Source organism: Hyperoodon ampullatus, assembly GCF_949752795.1.
Source record: "Hyperoodon ampullatus genome assembly, chromosome: 11".
NCBI lineage: Eukaryota > Metazoa > Chordata > Mammalia > Artiodactyla > Ziphiidae > Hyperoodon > Hyperoodon ampullatus.
In genome coordinates this window covers 75,746,426-75,761,225 of record NC_136924.1, presented here as the reverse complement: position 1 = coordinate 75,761,225, position 14,800 = coordinate 75,746,426, and the positions used below count along the sequence as shown (strand labels likewise).

The 14,800-nt window shown below is 40.2% G+C and overlaps 1 pseudogene across 1 annotated transcript; it reads left to right on the top strand.

The window, feature by feature from the left end:
* Positions 1 to 576: 576 nt before the first annotated feature.
* Positions 577 to 1,223, top strand: LOC307060749 (large ribosomal subunit protein uL1-like; annotated as a pseudogene). The gene has a single exon. The product of its transcript is annotated as a large ribosomal subunit protein uL1-like (transcript).
* The last annotated feature ends 13,577 nt before the right edge of the window (positions 1,224 to 14,800 follow it).

Below are 14,800 nucleotides of genomic sequence, written 5' to 3'. Positions count from 1 at the left end.
TGAAAATATTCAAGTATTTCAGGGTAAAAATGCATCGTATCTGCAATTTACTGTCAAATGGTTCAGAGATGAAAGAGGGAGAGAGAATAATTAAGCTAATGAAGTAAAATGTTAATAGAGAAACTGGATGAAAGGTAAACTAGAGTTTTTGTAATATATTTCTAACTTTTGTTTAGGTCTACATGTACATCTGTGCTCCCAGTGAAATGGGCACTGGTTCCATCCCTGGTGGGGGAACTAAGATTCCCGCATGCCGCTCAGCGTGGCCGAGAAAAACAAAACAAACAAAACCCACAAAACATGTACAGGTATTTCAAATAAAATTTTTTAATGTTTTTATGGAGTTTAACCTAGCTATTTTCCTGAGATGTTTTGTAAGCCAATTGCAACTTTCCTTTACTTCATCTCTCTTCATACAAATAAAAATTATTTCATAAAGATATATAAAGAAAAGCAACTTAAATTGTCCCAGGAAAAAACAATAGTATAAAGAAATAGTTTGTCTTGAGTCATTCACTCATTCAACATCTAAATATTGAGTGTTGCTCTTTTCTGGTTATCGTGGCACAAGGCACCATGAGCAGCAAAGTCTCCCACGACGCCCTCTACGAGGCGGTGCTGGAAGTCCTGCACGGGAACCAGTGCAAGCGCCAGAAGGTTTTGGAGACAGTGGCCCTTCAAATCAGCCTGAAGAACTGTGACTCTCAGTAAGACGAACGCTTCTCGGGCACCGTCAGGCTTAAGTCCACTCCTCGCCTCAAGTTCTCCATATGTGTTCTGGGGGACCAGCAGCATTGTGATCAGGACAAAACTGTGGATATCCCCCACATGGACATCGAGGTGCTGAAGAAACTCAACAAGTATAAGAAACTGGTCAAGAAGCTGGCCAAGAAGTACGATGCCTCTTTGGCTTCAGAGTCTCTGATCAAGCAGATCCCATGAATGCTGGGCCCAGGCCTGAAAAAGGCTGGCAAGTTCCCTTCCTTGCTGACCCGCAATGAGAACATGGTGGTCAAAGTTGATGAAGTCCATGATCAAGCTCCAGATGAAGGAGGTACTGTGTCTGGCAGAGGCTGTTGGCCACGTGAAGATGACAGATGAGCATGTGTACAGCATCCACTTAGTTGTCAACTTCCTGGTGTCATTGCTCAAGAAAAATTTGGCAGAACGTCCAGGCTTTGTACATTAAGAGCACCATGGGCAAGCCCCAGTGCCTTTACTAAGGAACAGCTTATAAGCCATACTCCCACCATTAAAATAAATAAATAAATAAATATTGAGTGTTTCCTATATGCTGGTTGCTTATTGTATCAATATTTAAGGTCTAGGATTACTTTGAATAAACTGAGAGTAGGTTTCTTTTTTTTTGAAAATTGTAAAGCACTACAGCATTTATTTATTTTTAACATCTGCGTTGGAGTATAACTGCTTTACAATGTTGTGTTAGTTTCTGTTGTATAACAAAGTGAATCAGCTATACGTATACATATATCCCCATATCCCCTCCCTCATGTGTCTCCCTCCCACCCTCACTATCCCACCCCTCTAGGTAGTCACAAAGCACGGAGCTGATCTCCGTGTGCTATGAGGCTCCTTCCCATTAGCTATGTCAATGCCACCCTCTCATTTCATCCCAGGTTTTATTCCTGTCCTGCCCCTAGGTTCTTTAGAACCTTTTTTTTTTTTTTTAGATTTCATATATATGTGTTAGCATACAGTATTTGTTTTTCTCTTTCTGACTTACTTCACTCTGTATGACAGACTCTAGGTCCATCCACCTCACTACAAATAATTCAATTTTGTTGCTTTTTATGGCTGAGTAATATTCCATTGTATGTATGTGCCACATCTTCTTTATCCATTCATCTGTCAATGGACATTTAGGTTGCTTCCATGTCCTGGCTATTGTAAATAGAGCTTCAGTGAACATTGTGGTACATGTCTCTTTTTGAATTATGGTTTTCTCGGGGTAAATGCCCAGTAGTGGGATTGCTGGGTTGTATGGTAGTTCTATTTTTAGTTTTTTAAGGAACCTCCATACTGTTCTCCTTAGTGGCTATATCAATTTACATTCCCACCAACAGTGCGAGAGGGTTTCCTCTTCTCCACACCCTCTCCAGCATTTATTGTTTGTAGATTTTTTGATGACAACCATTCTGACTGGTGTGAGGTGACACCTCATTGTAGTTTTGATTTGCATTCCTCTAATGATTAGTGATGTTGAACATCCTTTCATGTGTTTGTTGGCAAACTGTATATCTTCTTTGGAGAAATGTCTATTTAGGTCTTTTGCCCATTTTTGGATTGGGTTTTTTGTTCTTTTGATATTGAGCTGCATGAGCTTCTTGTGTATTTTGGAGATTAATCCTTTGTCAGTTGCTTCGTTTATTTTCTCCCATTCTGAGGGTTGTCTTTTTGTCTTGTTTATGGTTTCCTTTGCTTTGCAAAAGCTTTTAAGTTTCATTAGGTCCCATTTGTTTATTTTTGTTTTTATTTCCATTTCTCTAGGAGGTGGGTCATAAAGGATCTTGCTGTGATTTATGTCACAGAGTGTTTTGCCTATGTATTCCTCTAAGAGTTTTATAGTGTCTGGCCTTTCATTTAGGTCTTTAATCCATTTTTATTTTATTTTTGTGTATGGTGTTAGGGAGTGTTCTAGTTTCATTCTTGTACATGTAGCTCTCCAGTTTTCCCAGCACCACTTATTGAAGAGGCTGTCCTTTCCTTACTGTAAATCCTTGCCTCTTTTGTCATAGATTAGTTGACCATAGGTGCATGGGTTTATCTCTGGGCTTTCTATCCTGTTCCATTGATCTATATTTCTGTTTTTGTGCCAGTACCATACTGTCTTGATTACTGTAGCTTTGTAGTATAGTCTGAAGTCAGGAACCCTGATTCCTCCAGCTCTGTCTTTCTTTCTCAAGATTGCTTTGGCTATTCGGGGTCTTTTGTGTTTCCATACAAATTGTGAAATTTTTGCTTCTGTGAAAAATGCCATTGGTAATTTGATAGGGATTGCAATGAATCTGTAGATTGCTTTGTGTTGTATAGTCATTTCCACAATGTTGATTCTTGCAATCCAAGAACGTGGTATATCTCTCCATCTGTTTGTATCATCTTTAATGTTTTCATCAGTGTCATAGTTTTCTGCATACAGGTCTTTTGTCTCCTTAGGTAGGTTTATTCCTAGGCATTTTATTCTTTTTGTTGCAATGGTAAATGGGAGTGTTTCCTTAATTTCTCTTTCAGATTTTTCATCATTAGTGTATAGGAATGCAAGAGATTTCTGTGCATTAATTTTGTATCCTGCTACTCTACCAAATTCACTGATTAGCTCTAGTAGTTTTCTGGTAGCATCTTTAGGATTCTCTATGTATAGTATCACATTATCTGCAAACAGTGACAGTTTTACTTCTTTTCCAATTTAGATTCCTTTTATTTCTTTTTCTTCTTTGATTGCTGTGGCTAAAACTTCCAAAATTATGTTGAATAGTAGTGGTGAGAGTGGGCAACCTTGTCTTGTTCCTGATCTTAGTGGAAATGGTTTTAGTTTTACCCCATTGAGAATGACATTGGCTGTGGGTTTGTCATATATGGCCTTTATTATGTTGAGGTAAGTTCCCTCTATGCCTACTTTCTAGAGGGTTTTTATCATAAATGAGTGTAAAAAGCTTTTTCTGCATCTATTGAGACTATCATTTGGTTTTTATCCTTCAATTTGTTAATGTGGTGTATCACATTGATTGATTTGCATATACTGAAGAATCCTTGCACTCCTGGGATAAACCACACATGATCCTTTTAATGTGCTGTTGGATTCTGTTTGCTAGTATTCTGTTGAGGATTTTTGCATCTATGTTCATCAGTGATATTGGCCTGTAGTTTTCTTTTTTTGTGACATCTTTGTCTGGTTTTGGTATCAGGGTATATATGCTAGTTGCTTATTGTATCAATATTTAAAGGTCTAGGATTACTTTGAATATGCTGACAGTAGGTTTCCTTTTAAATTTCTTTTAAAATTTCTCTTAGCATACAAATAATTCTATCCCCATATTTTGTCATTCCTCTAATCAGAAGATATGTTCTTTGTAAACAAAATACTCTGGATATTTTTAAATATATTAGCCATACTGTCACAAAATATGTGTATGTCAACATTCACGAGGAGAATTTCTGACCCATCCCACACTTGTCATCTGTGATTCAACCTAATGTACGACTTATAAAATGAAATAAAACATAGGCTGCTTAGATCTTAGAATTCAAGAGTTTCCTTGGCCAACATAACAACCAGCTTACAGCAAAGAAAAATTCTTCCAGTTTCTGCCAATAATCCTGATCTTTATGAGCTCTGAAGGAGGCCAGGGATGAGGGCCCAATGGGATATATAGGTTCCCAGGTACAGTAATAATTTCGTGCCTCTTAAAATTAGTGCTACTGAAATGCTTGCTTAACATTTACTTAGAGAAGGAAGAGCTGAGTAATAAGACTTTTGGGGCAGCTGGCAAACTCTTCTACTGTATTCTGGGGTCTTCAGTTTTGGCAAGAGAGTTGTATATATTGGGTTGGCCAAAAAGTTCGTTCAGGTTTTTCGTAACATCTTACAGAAACCCGAACAAACTTTCTGGCCAACCCAATACTTACTATTCACAAAATAAAAAGATGGAAATCAGCTGGACCCAGTTTCGCTAAAAGCAGCTTAGAGACCATGTACTGTTGTTCAAGAGTGCCCCCTGGGGGTTTCGAACCATGACAAGTGATTTTAACCACATTCTGTTCCTAAGAGGAATTCTGGTAAATACAGTTTTCTCCATGTCACTGTTTTCCACCACAACAGTGCTCACTGATACCTTAGCATCCCCTACAGTGGCAACATGGACAGCTCCCCTGCTGGTCCACCCCTTAATACAGCTCTGCTGGGAATAGCAGTTGACAGTGCAGCTGCTCTATGGTCCTCCCAGTTGCCTTTGCCCCCTCAATTCTGTCCCCTTATTCTCCTTCCCTTAAAAACACCAGAGTAAATTCCTCAAATATGTCCACCCTGAATCCAAGGTATAGACCTTCACAACTCATTCTTGATCCCCAATTATAGGTATCTGTTTATAAAATAGGGACCCACTGTTTGTAGTCTGAGATTTTATTAGTTTCATTTAACATCATGCTCTAAGCACTGGCATATATGGCTGAGTAATATTCCATTATCTATATCATACCATACGTTCTTTACCCATTCATTTATCAGTGGGCACTTAGGTTGCTTCCATATTTTGGCTATCATAAATAATGTTGCAATGAACATAGGGGTGCCTATATCTTTTCAAATTAGTGTTTTCATCATTTTTCACTAGTTTGAATAATGCTTCAAAAAACATCTTTAACTTGTTATTGAGGGTTACACCTCAATAGGTTAAATATCACAGAAAACTTATTTTTTTTTTAATACAGCAGGCTCTTATTAGTCATCAATTTTATACACATCAGTGTATACATGTTAATCCCAATCGCCCAATTCATCACACACACCCCCACCCCACCCCCCGCCGCTTTCCCCGCTTGGTGTCCATACGTTTGTTCTCTACATCTGTGTCTCTATTTCTGCCCTGCAAACTGGTTCATCTGTACCATTTTTCTAGGTCCACATATATGCGTTAATATACGATATTTGTTTCTCTCTTTCTGACTTACTTCACTCTGTATGACAGTCTCTAGATCCATCCATGTCTCAACAAATGACCCAATTTCGTTCCTTTTTATGGCTGAGCAATATTCAATCGCATATATGTACCGCATCTTCTTTATCCATTCGCCTATCACAGAAAACTTCTTAGGCAGGTGGTTCAACTGGAAGGAGAGAGTGGGAGGAAGTAACACCTAACTGCTACTCTGTGTGGAGTTGAAAACATGCACACCTATCCCACACCTTGCTGCAATTTTGATGTGCCTGATGCTACGTGCCGGCAGGTGGACAAGGATGTATAATTTTCTCCCAAATGATTTTGATTCTTCCCCTTCTCCCTGTACCTGCCCACCCCCCTATTATGAACCACTGTAACAGTCAAAATTGAGGGATGAACATTAGTCTTCAGTGCTGTGCTCAGGCCAGACACCACAAGCCCTGTCCAGAGGAGACTTCCGTCTCTGGGCTGCTCCCATGACCTCACACCCTCCTGCTCTCCTCCCAGCTGCAGACTTCACCAAGTGTCTCTAGGGTATGTCTTCAGCCTGTCCTGGGGTGACTAGAATGAAAACAGAAACAGCTATCCAGTTGGAAGAGAGAAAGGAATTAAGGTATCCATAAAAAGCCTTTCCAAAGCAGCAAAATATTTGTAAAGGAGAAAGGAAATTTGAGGGTGGCCAGGGTGTATTCCTATTCTTTGCCTCCACACACTCCAGAACAGTGGTTCTCAACCTGGTTTTTTATCTCCTTTCTCCTCCCTCCCCAGGGACATTTGGCAAAGTCTGGAGACATTTTGTCACAAGTGGGATGGAGATAGTGTTATTGGCATCAAGACTTTTTTAGATAGATTTTTAATCAAACACATAAAGAACAGAAAATGTCCTTGTTTTTTTTTTAACATCTTTATTGGAGTATAACTGCTTTACAATAGTATGTTAGTTTTTGCTTTATAACAAAGTGAATCAGCTATACATATACATATATCCCCATATATCTTCCCTCTTGCGTCTCCTTCCCACCCCCCCTATCCCACCCCTCTAGGTGGACACAAAGCACCGAGATGATTTCCCTGTGCTATGCGGCTGCTTCCCACTAGCTATCTATTTTACACTTGGTAGTGTATGTATGTCCATGCCATTCTCTCACTTCGTCCCAGCTTACCGTTCCCCCTCCCCGTGTCCTCAAGTCCATTCTCTACATCTGCATCTTTATTCCTGTCTTGCCCCTAGGTTCTTCAGAACATTTTTATTTTATTTTATTAGATTCCATATATATATGTGTTAGCATACGGTATTTGTTTTTCTCTTTCTGACTCACGTCACTCTTTATGACAGTCTCTAGGTCCATCCACCTCACTACAAATAACTTAATTTCATTTCTTTTTATGGCTGAGTAATATTCCATTGTATATATGTGCCACATCTTCTTTGGTTGCTTGGTTTTTTTTTTTTTTTTTGGTTGGTTGGTTTTTTTGATATTGAGCTGCATAAGCTGCCTGTATATTTTGGAGATTAATCCTTTTTAACCTGATTAAATTAGCAAAAGTAAAATTATTGATACTACCCAAGGGTGGGTATGAGGAAATGGGTACTCCTACGTACTTAAACTAGCACACAATATCTATTTAGATTTTAAAGATGCATAGCCTTTGACTTAGCAATTTCATTTCTAGGAGTCTACTTTGCAGAAATATTAACATAATTACGAATACACAAATGTATAGGGATATTTTCTGCAACATTGTCCATAATAAAAAATTCAAAGTGATCTATCATCTACTACGAGAAAAACTATTAAATAAATTATAATAATCCTTATAAGAGACTACTATGCAGCCATTGGGAAGAATATTTTGATGTATTGGTATGGAAAACATCTGTAGTACGGTAATAAGTGAAGAAAAACTATAATAAAAGGAACTTTTTCACTCTAAGTGAAAAAATAGAACTGTATGTGTAGTATGATCTAATTTATATTATATGTTTGCATCTGGACAGTGAAAAGTATGAACAGAAAGAAGCTATTAACAGTGGTTCTCATCTGGAGAGTACAATCTGCAGTGAGCTTTTTTATATTTTTTATCATTCATTTAATGACATTGTTATGGGCTGAACTGTGCCTCCTCTAAATTCATATATTGAAACCCTAACCCCCAGTGTGATGTAACTGGAGATAGGGCCTATAAAGAGTTGATTAAAGTTAAATGGTCATACATGTGGGGCCCTTATCCGATAGGACTGGTATCCTTATAAGAAGAGGAAGGGACACCAGAGAGCTCTCTCTTTCCACATGTGTACAGAGGAAAGGCTACGTGAGAACACACTGAGAAAGCAGCCATTGTGCTCACTTTGACAGCACATATACTCAAATTGGAATGATACAGAGAAGATTAGCATGGCCCCTGCACAAGGATAACACACAAATTTGTGAAGCGTTCCATATTTTTTTAAACAAGACCAACACTTAAACACACACACAAAAAATGAAGAAGACAGCTATCTGCAATGTAGAAAGAGGGGTCTTACCAGAAACCAGCTCAAGCTGTTATAACAAGATACCACAGACTGGTTGGCTTGAGCAACAGACATTTACTTTCTTACAGTTCTGGAGGCAAGAAGTCCATGTTCAAGGTACCAGCTCAGAAGAAACACACAACACCTCTGCTCATAGTTATTGCAGAGCTAGTCACGTGACCCCAACCAAGCTGCAAAGGAAGCTGGGAACTATGAGAACTACATGAACATTTAAAGAATACCAAATATTCCTGTCATACTCCTTGTTATGGATTGAACGTTATTCCACCAGTACCTCAGAAAATAATTTTATTTGGAAATTGAATGTTTACAGAGGTAATCAAGTTAAAAATGCCTTCAAGTTAAAATCCTTTTTCTGTCTCCCCTTAAAATGGGGGCATTAGAGTGAACCCTAATTCAATAAGACTGGTACTTTTTCTTTTTTTTTAATAAATTTATTTATTTATTTATTTATTTATTTATTTATTTAGGCTGCGTTGGGTCTTTGTTGCTGCGCGTGGGCTTTCTCTAGTTGCAGTGAGTGGGGGCTACTCTTCATTGTGGTGCACGGGCTTCTCATTGCAGTGGCTTCTCTTGCTGCGGAGCATGGGCTCTAGGTGTGCGGGATTCAGTAGTTGTGGCATGTGGGCTCAGTAGTTGTGGCTCGCAGGCTCTAGAGCACAAGCTCAGTAGTTGTGGCACACAGGCTTAGTTGCTCTGCGGCATGTGGGATCTTCCTGGATTAGGGCTTGAACCTGTGTCCCCTGCATTGGCAGGAGGATTCTTAACCACTGCGCCACCAGAGAAGCCCAAGGCTGGTGCTTTTATAAAAGGAGGGCATTTGGACACAGAGACAGACGCACAGAAGGGAGATGATGTGAACACATGCAGGGAGCAGATTGCCACGTGAAGATAGAGGCAGAGATTGGAGTTATGCTGCCACAAAACAAGAAATGCTTGGGGTTGCTAAAAGCTAGTGGAGAAGAATGGAACAGATTCTCCCTCACAACCCTTACAAGAGACCAATCCTGCTGACATCTTGATTTTGGACTCTAGCTTCCAGGACTGTGAGACAATAAATTTCTGTTGTCATAAAGCAACCAGTTTGTGGTACTTTGCCACAACAGCCCTAGGGAATGAGTACACTTATCTATCAAATTTATGCAGAAAGAGACTTAATACATGGAATTAGATGCTTAAGAATCTGTTAGAATGACTGGAAAAACAGGCTCTAGTCTAGACATCCAGGAATTACTCCCAGAACAATTGGGACACCTAGGGTTACTGATATATTTACCACAATCAGGAGCTGTCTCTCAGGATCTCTTCACTTCAGCCAGTATCTGAGAATCAGGAAAGCATTATCAGAACCATCAACTCCAGAGCCACGTCATGCTTCCCAGGGTCTGCACAAGCAAAATGGATGCCTTGTGTAACTCCTCCATCCTCTCACAATTTAGTTCAGAATTTAAGCCATAAGTGAATACATCTGTTTTATGGAACTAAAATTAATCTGGAGCACTTTGTTGCAAATATATTGGTAAATGTAGCTTTTAGTTTTTAGCTTCTGAAGCAAAAGAAAAAAATTAAAGAAAAAGCCCACGAGAAAGAGGTTGAAATACATTTTGAACAAGCTATTCTCCTTTACTTTTCCTTTTATCTTTTTGGTCACTATTTTATGATTTATTTCTTTAACATCCTTCTTCTGTCTCCTCCTAAATAATACTATTGCCCATTCTGCCCTTGGTAGTTTTTCTTCTTCTTTATGTCCTCTGGACAAGTGCATCTATTCTAAATTTGTTCAGGTTTCTCCATCTCCATCATTACCACCCTAGGATATATTACGGATATATTATATCCACAGGATACATTACGATCATCTCTGACTTGAATTACCGCAATACTCCCTATCTGGTTTCCTGTTCTCCCTTACTTCATCCCAATTCAGTGGGATGGGGGTGATCTTTGTAAAATTCATAAGATTATGTCTCTCTTTGGTCACTCTTCTGATTTTCTTCATTACCTTCAGGATACATCTCTAGCTTCTCACTCTTATGAGTTCACCTCCATCTGACCAGCTATTAGCCTTGCCACTCACCATTTCCTTGCAGACCTCATGCCCTATACTTAGCCACATGAAACTGTTTAAAGCATCCAGAATGTCTCATGTCCTTTCCTTTCTCTTCACTTTTGCACAGGCTGCTCCCTCTGTCTGGTCTGGAAGTTCTTTCGCTTCTTTTTGACAGGTCAACTCCTATTCATCCTTTAATCTAGGAATCCCAGGCTAGGTTCATCTCCTATGTGCTGACTTACATATTAATTCTGGTTACTTGATGATTTTCTTCCTGAGAGGAAAGAATGAGAAGAGAAGAGATTTGAGGGGTTTTGAGGAATGTCAATGAATGTGTTTTGTTCACCTTTCTATCTTTAGTATTTAATATAGTAATTAATTCTTTTGTTTTCATTTTTGTTCTGTTTGCTTTTGTTTTTGCCAGTGGTGTGAACAGAGGCACACATTTAAGACTGCTGTAGGGATTTGGATGTATATAATTTTCTACCTTTGCATTAGTTTACTAGTACTGCTAATGCTGCTTAAAAACCTACTTTTGTTTTGGTAGTAGGTCACATCCTTAGTAGTTATGTTACTATTCCCATTTCATAGATTGAGGTTGGGAGTAAGGTCACAGCTTCTTAAAGAGGATAATTAATTCAGAACTTCTAGGGGCTTCCCTGGTGGCGCAGTGGTTGAGAGTCTGCCTGCTGGTGCAGGAGACACGGGTTCGAGCCCTGGTCTGGGAGGATCCCACGTGCCGCAGAGCGACTGGGCCCGTGAGCCACAACTGCTGAGCCTGCGTGTCTGGAGCCTGTGCTCCGCAACAAGAGAGGCCGCGATAGTGAGAGGCCCGTGCACCGCGATGAAGAGTGGCCCCCGCTTGCCACAACTAGAGAAAGCCCTCACACGGAAACGAAGACCCAACGCAGCAAAAATAAATAAATTAATTAATAAACTCCTACCCCCAATATCCTCTAAAAAAAATTCAGAACTTCTTCCCTCATGCTATACTAAGTCTAAAACAACACTTCTTAGTTCCTGACTAGCCCAGATGAAGTATATTTAATATGCAAAACATTTATTCATTCATTCATTCATACATCCATTTATCCATTTAGTCAAACATTCAGTAACTGAAGAGGAATGAGAATAAATAAAAGCCATCAGAAAGAAACAAAAAGTCAACTGTTGGATAAACCTTTATACATATTATATATAATATACTTAGTACTTATGATATGCTGCCTTATTCACTAATTTTGCTGTGTCATTGATGTGTAAGTTTTATCATCCATCACAACTGTATAGCATTTCTAGAAAACTGGTTCTTTTGTTTGTTTGTTTGTTTGCAGTACGCGGGCCTCTCACTGTTGTGGCCTCTCCCATTGTGGAGCACAGGCTCTGGATGCACAGGCTCCGGATGCACAGGCTCCGGATGCACAGGCTCAGCGGCCATGGCTCACGGGCCTAGCCGCTCCGCGGCATGTGGGGTCTTACCGGACCGGGGCACGAACCCTCATCCCCTGCATTGGCAGGCAGACTCTCAACAACTGCGCCACCAGGGAAGCCCGAAAACTGCTTCTTAAAACTCAAATTGACTCATGCTGCCCACTACTGATTAGATGGACTGGTTGGGAATTAGAAAGGAGAGATGTTCAAAGTCTCTCCTAGGCCTGGCTGCTGAAGGAAGAAATCCTGAATAGGTGTCCCTTCTGTTTACCACAGTGTATCAGTGAGCCTTTGGATATGCAAAGGCAGCTAACCAAGGGCTGAAAAGCTACATTTCTCTTCATCATAAAGTGTGGGCTCTGAGCTGGTATAGGGGAGATGAATCCTGAAAAACAGAGGAGAAAGGAGGTTTGAAGAGTTTCTAAGAATGCCAAACAACATTTTGGGAACCTGGAGTGCAGATGTAAAGAGGCTAATGAGAAATTCCCAGTGACAGGGTAGGTGAAGTAGTTTAAGAACAGGGATGCCTAACATGTACTATTTTGTTGTTGGCATTATTGTGATGTAAAATCACTCTATTATCTCAAACAGTTAATAAAATATGCCACATGTTTTGGGGGTGGGAGGATTAAAGGAAGGGCTAAGTTCCACTGGTGTATGGGTGTGGAGTAAAGGGAAAACAGTCTAGGGAGAAGAAACAAGACTTTACTATTAATTGTGTTGTCACACTGCCCTCTAACGGGCTGTCAGTATCTTGCCAGATTCAATTGCTGGCTTCTGAACCACTTGACTCTGCCATCTGCAGACAGTTTCCCCGCACTTGCTGACAAAGTTTGTCTTAAGCTTGAGGCCTGGGGAATAGCGCGAATTGATTAAAGCTGCTTACCTTATTGTCTTTGCAAAATATGGACAGTTTCCAAAATATGACAAAGAGGCTTCCCCATCAGAGTTGTGTATTTTATATTAACATTAGATTTGCACATTCCACTATGATTTGAAGGCACTAATGATGGCAGCTTTGCTATGACTGATGATCAAAATGTTGGCATAAAATGATATTGGATGCTTATGCTATTAAAAATAGTTTGAATGATATTTTGCAAGAACTATTAAAATAATTTCCAGTTATTAATTCAAAATAAACTCTCTCTTTAGGGATTTTAAGTTAGAGTGAAGCCAGCCTACACCCTAGCAAAGTAACTTGGCAGCTAATATGATGAGGAGTCCTATGCCAGGCCAGCTTCATTACGTTTTTGTTGGGTTTGACTGCAAATCCTAATTGCAATTGTACCTATTCAGAGCTGGTTAAATCCTTGCTATTCCAGCTTTTCCAACTGAAAGAAAAGGAAACTCCAAGTCCACTAGACTGGTACTATGTAACAAGCATCAGACTAGGTTGTAGAGATAACTAGCTAAATAAGACACCACTACCACCTTCAGTGAGCTCAGTGTTGGCTAAGGGGGAAAGGCATGTTACTGTCATGTCCACAGTACCCCCTCCCTTTAGCAAATAGAGTGTCTGGCTAAGATCCATATGCCTAATGGTACTTGATGAATATGTGTTGAATAAATGAGGGAATGAATGAACAAACATATGTGTATAGGTTAAGAGTTTGCCAAATAGCCTGTTTTTGGTTTTGTTTTTGTTTTTTCACGGTATGCAGGCCTCCCACTACTGTGGCCTCTCGCATTGCGGAGCACAGGCTCCAGACGCGCAGGCTCAGCGGCCATGGCTCACGGGCCCAGCCGCTCTGCAGCATGTGGGATCTTCCCGGACCGGGGCATGAACCCGTGTCCCCTGCATCGGCAGGCGTACTCTCAACCACTGCGCCACCAGGGAAGCCCCCAAATAGCCTGTTTTGATCCCAGCTCTGCCACATACTAGCTATGTAAACGTACTACTTTACTTAAACCCTTTGAGCCTTAGTTTCTACATCATAAAATGCTTAGCACAGTGCCTCACATACAGTAAGTACTCAATAAATAATATCGTGTGAAAAGGGCAACAAGGAAAAGAGGGAGTGATTAACTATGGAGATTAGAATCTAAGATTATGTACTGTATATGTACATTTAGAAGTACGGAACAATTGTTGGGTTTGGGGAATTTTTTTATGCTGAATGAGGATTCTACTTTATTCTCTAAAACCAAGTGGTAGGAAAAATGTTCTCTGGAGTCAGTGACTCACATACTTACAGTTCCATAACCAGAGAGAGAGAAAATTATCTGGCTAACTCAAGTTAAAAAATTCTCAGAGAAGGCCCTCTTTGGGTCAGGTCAAAGGCCCTCTTTGGGTCAGGTCCATCCCTAGACCAATCATCTTAACGTGGTGTGGCAGGCAGAATAATGGCCCCTCAGACATGTCCATGACCTAATCCCTGGAACCTGTGAATTTTACATGGCAAAAGATAGGATTTGTAGATAGGACTAAAGGTACAGACCTTGCTATGGGGAGATTGTCCTGGGTTATCCAGGTGGGACAATCTAATCAGGAGTCCTTAAAAAGCAGAGAACCTATCTATCTTTGCTGTGGTCAGAGAGACATGTGATGACCAGAAGAAGGGTCAGGGTCAAAGAGATGTGACATTGTTAGCTTTGAAGATGTTCGTAGGGGGTCAAGAGCTAGGAATGTGAGAGGTCTGAAATCTGGAAAGGGCAAGGATATTTACTCTTCCATAGAGGCTCCAGAAGGAATGCAACCCTGATGATACTATGATTTTAGCCCAGTGAGATCCATGTTGGACTTCTGACCTACAGAGATGTAAGATAATACATTTTTGTTGTTTTAAGCCACTAAGTTTGTGGTAATTTGTTAAAACAACAATAGGGAACTCCTATGCCAGGGAAATAGGGTGGAAACTTAGTTTCAGTTCCTCCCCAGATTCGCTCAACCTCATCTGCCCTGAGGAAGCTTGCTCAGTGAGATCTCCCAACAGCCTCCACCACTGCCCGCCCTCTTCATTCACAAGAATACAGGGGTTTGAGATAATGAGGTAGATGATGCACAGAGAAGCAGAGATAAGAGGTAGAGAGTTCTGATGCTACCTGAGCCCCTGGTTCCAGTTATTTTTTGAGGCCAAGGCCATGTCAGCACTATGGTCATACAAG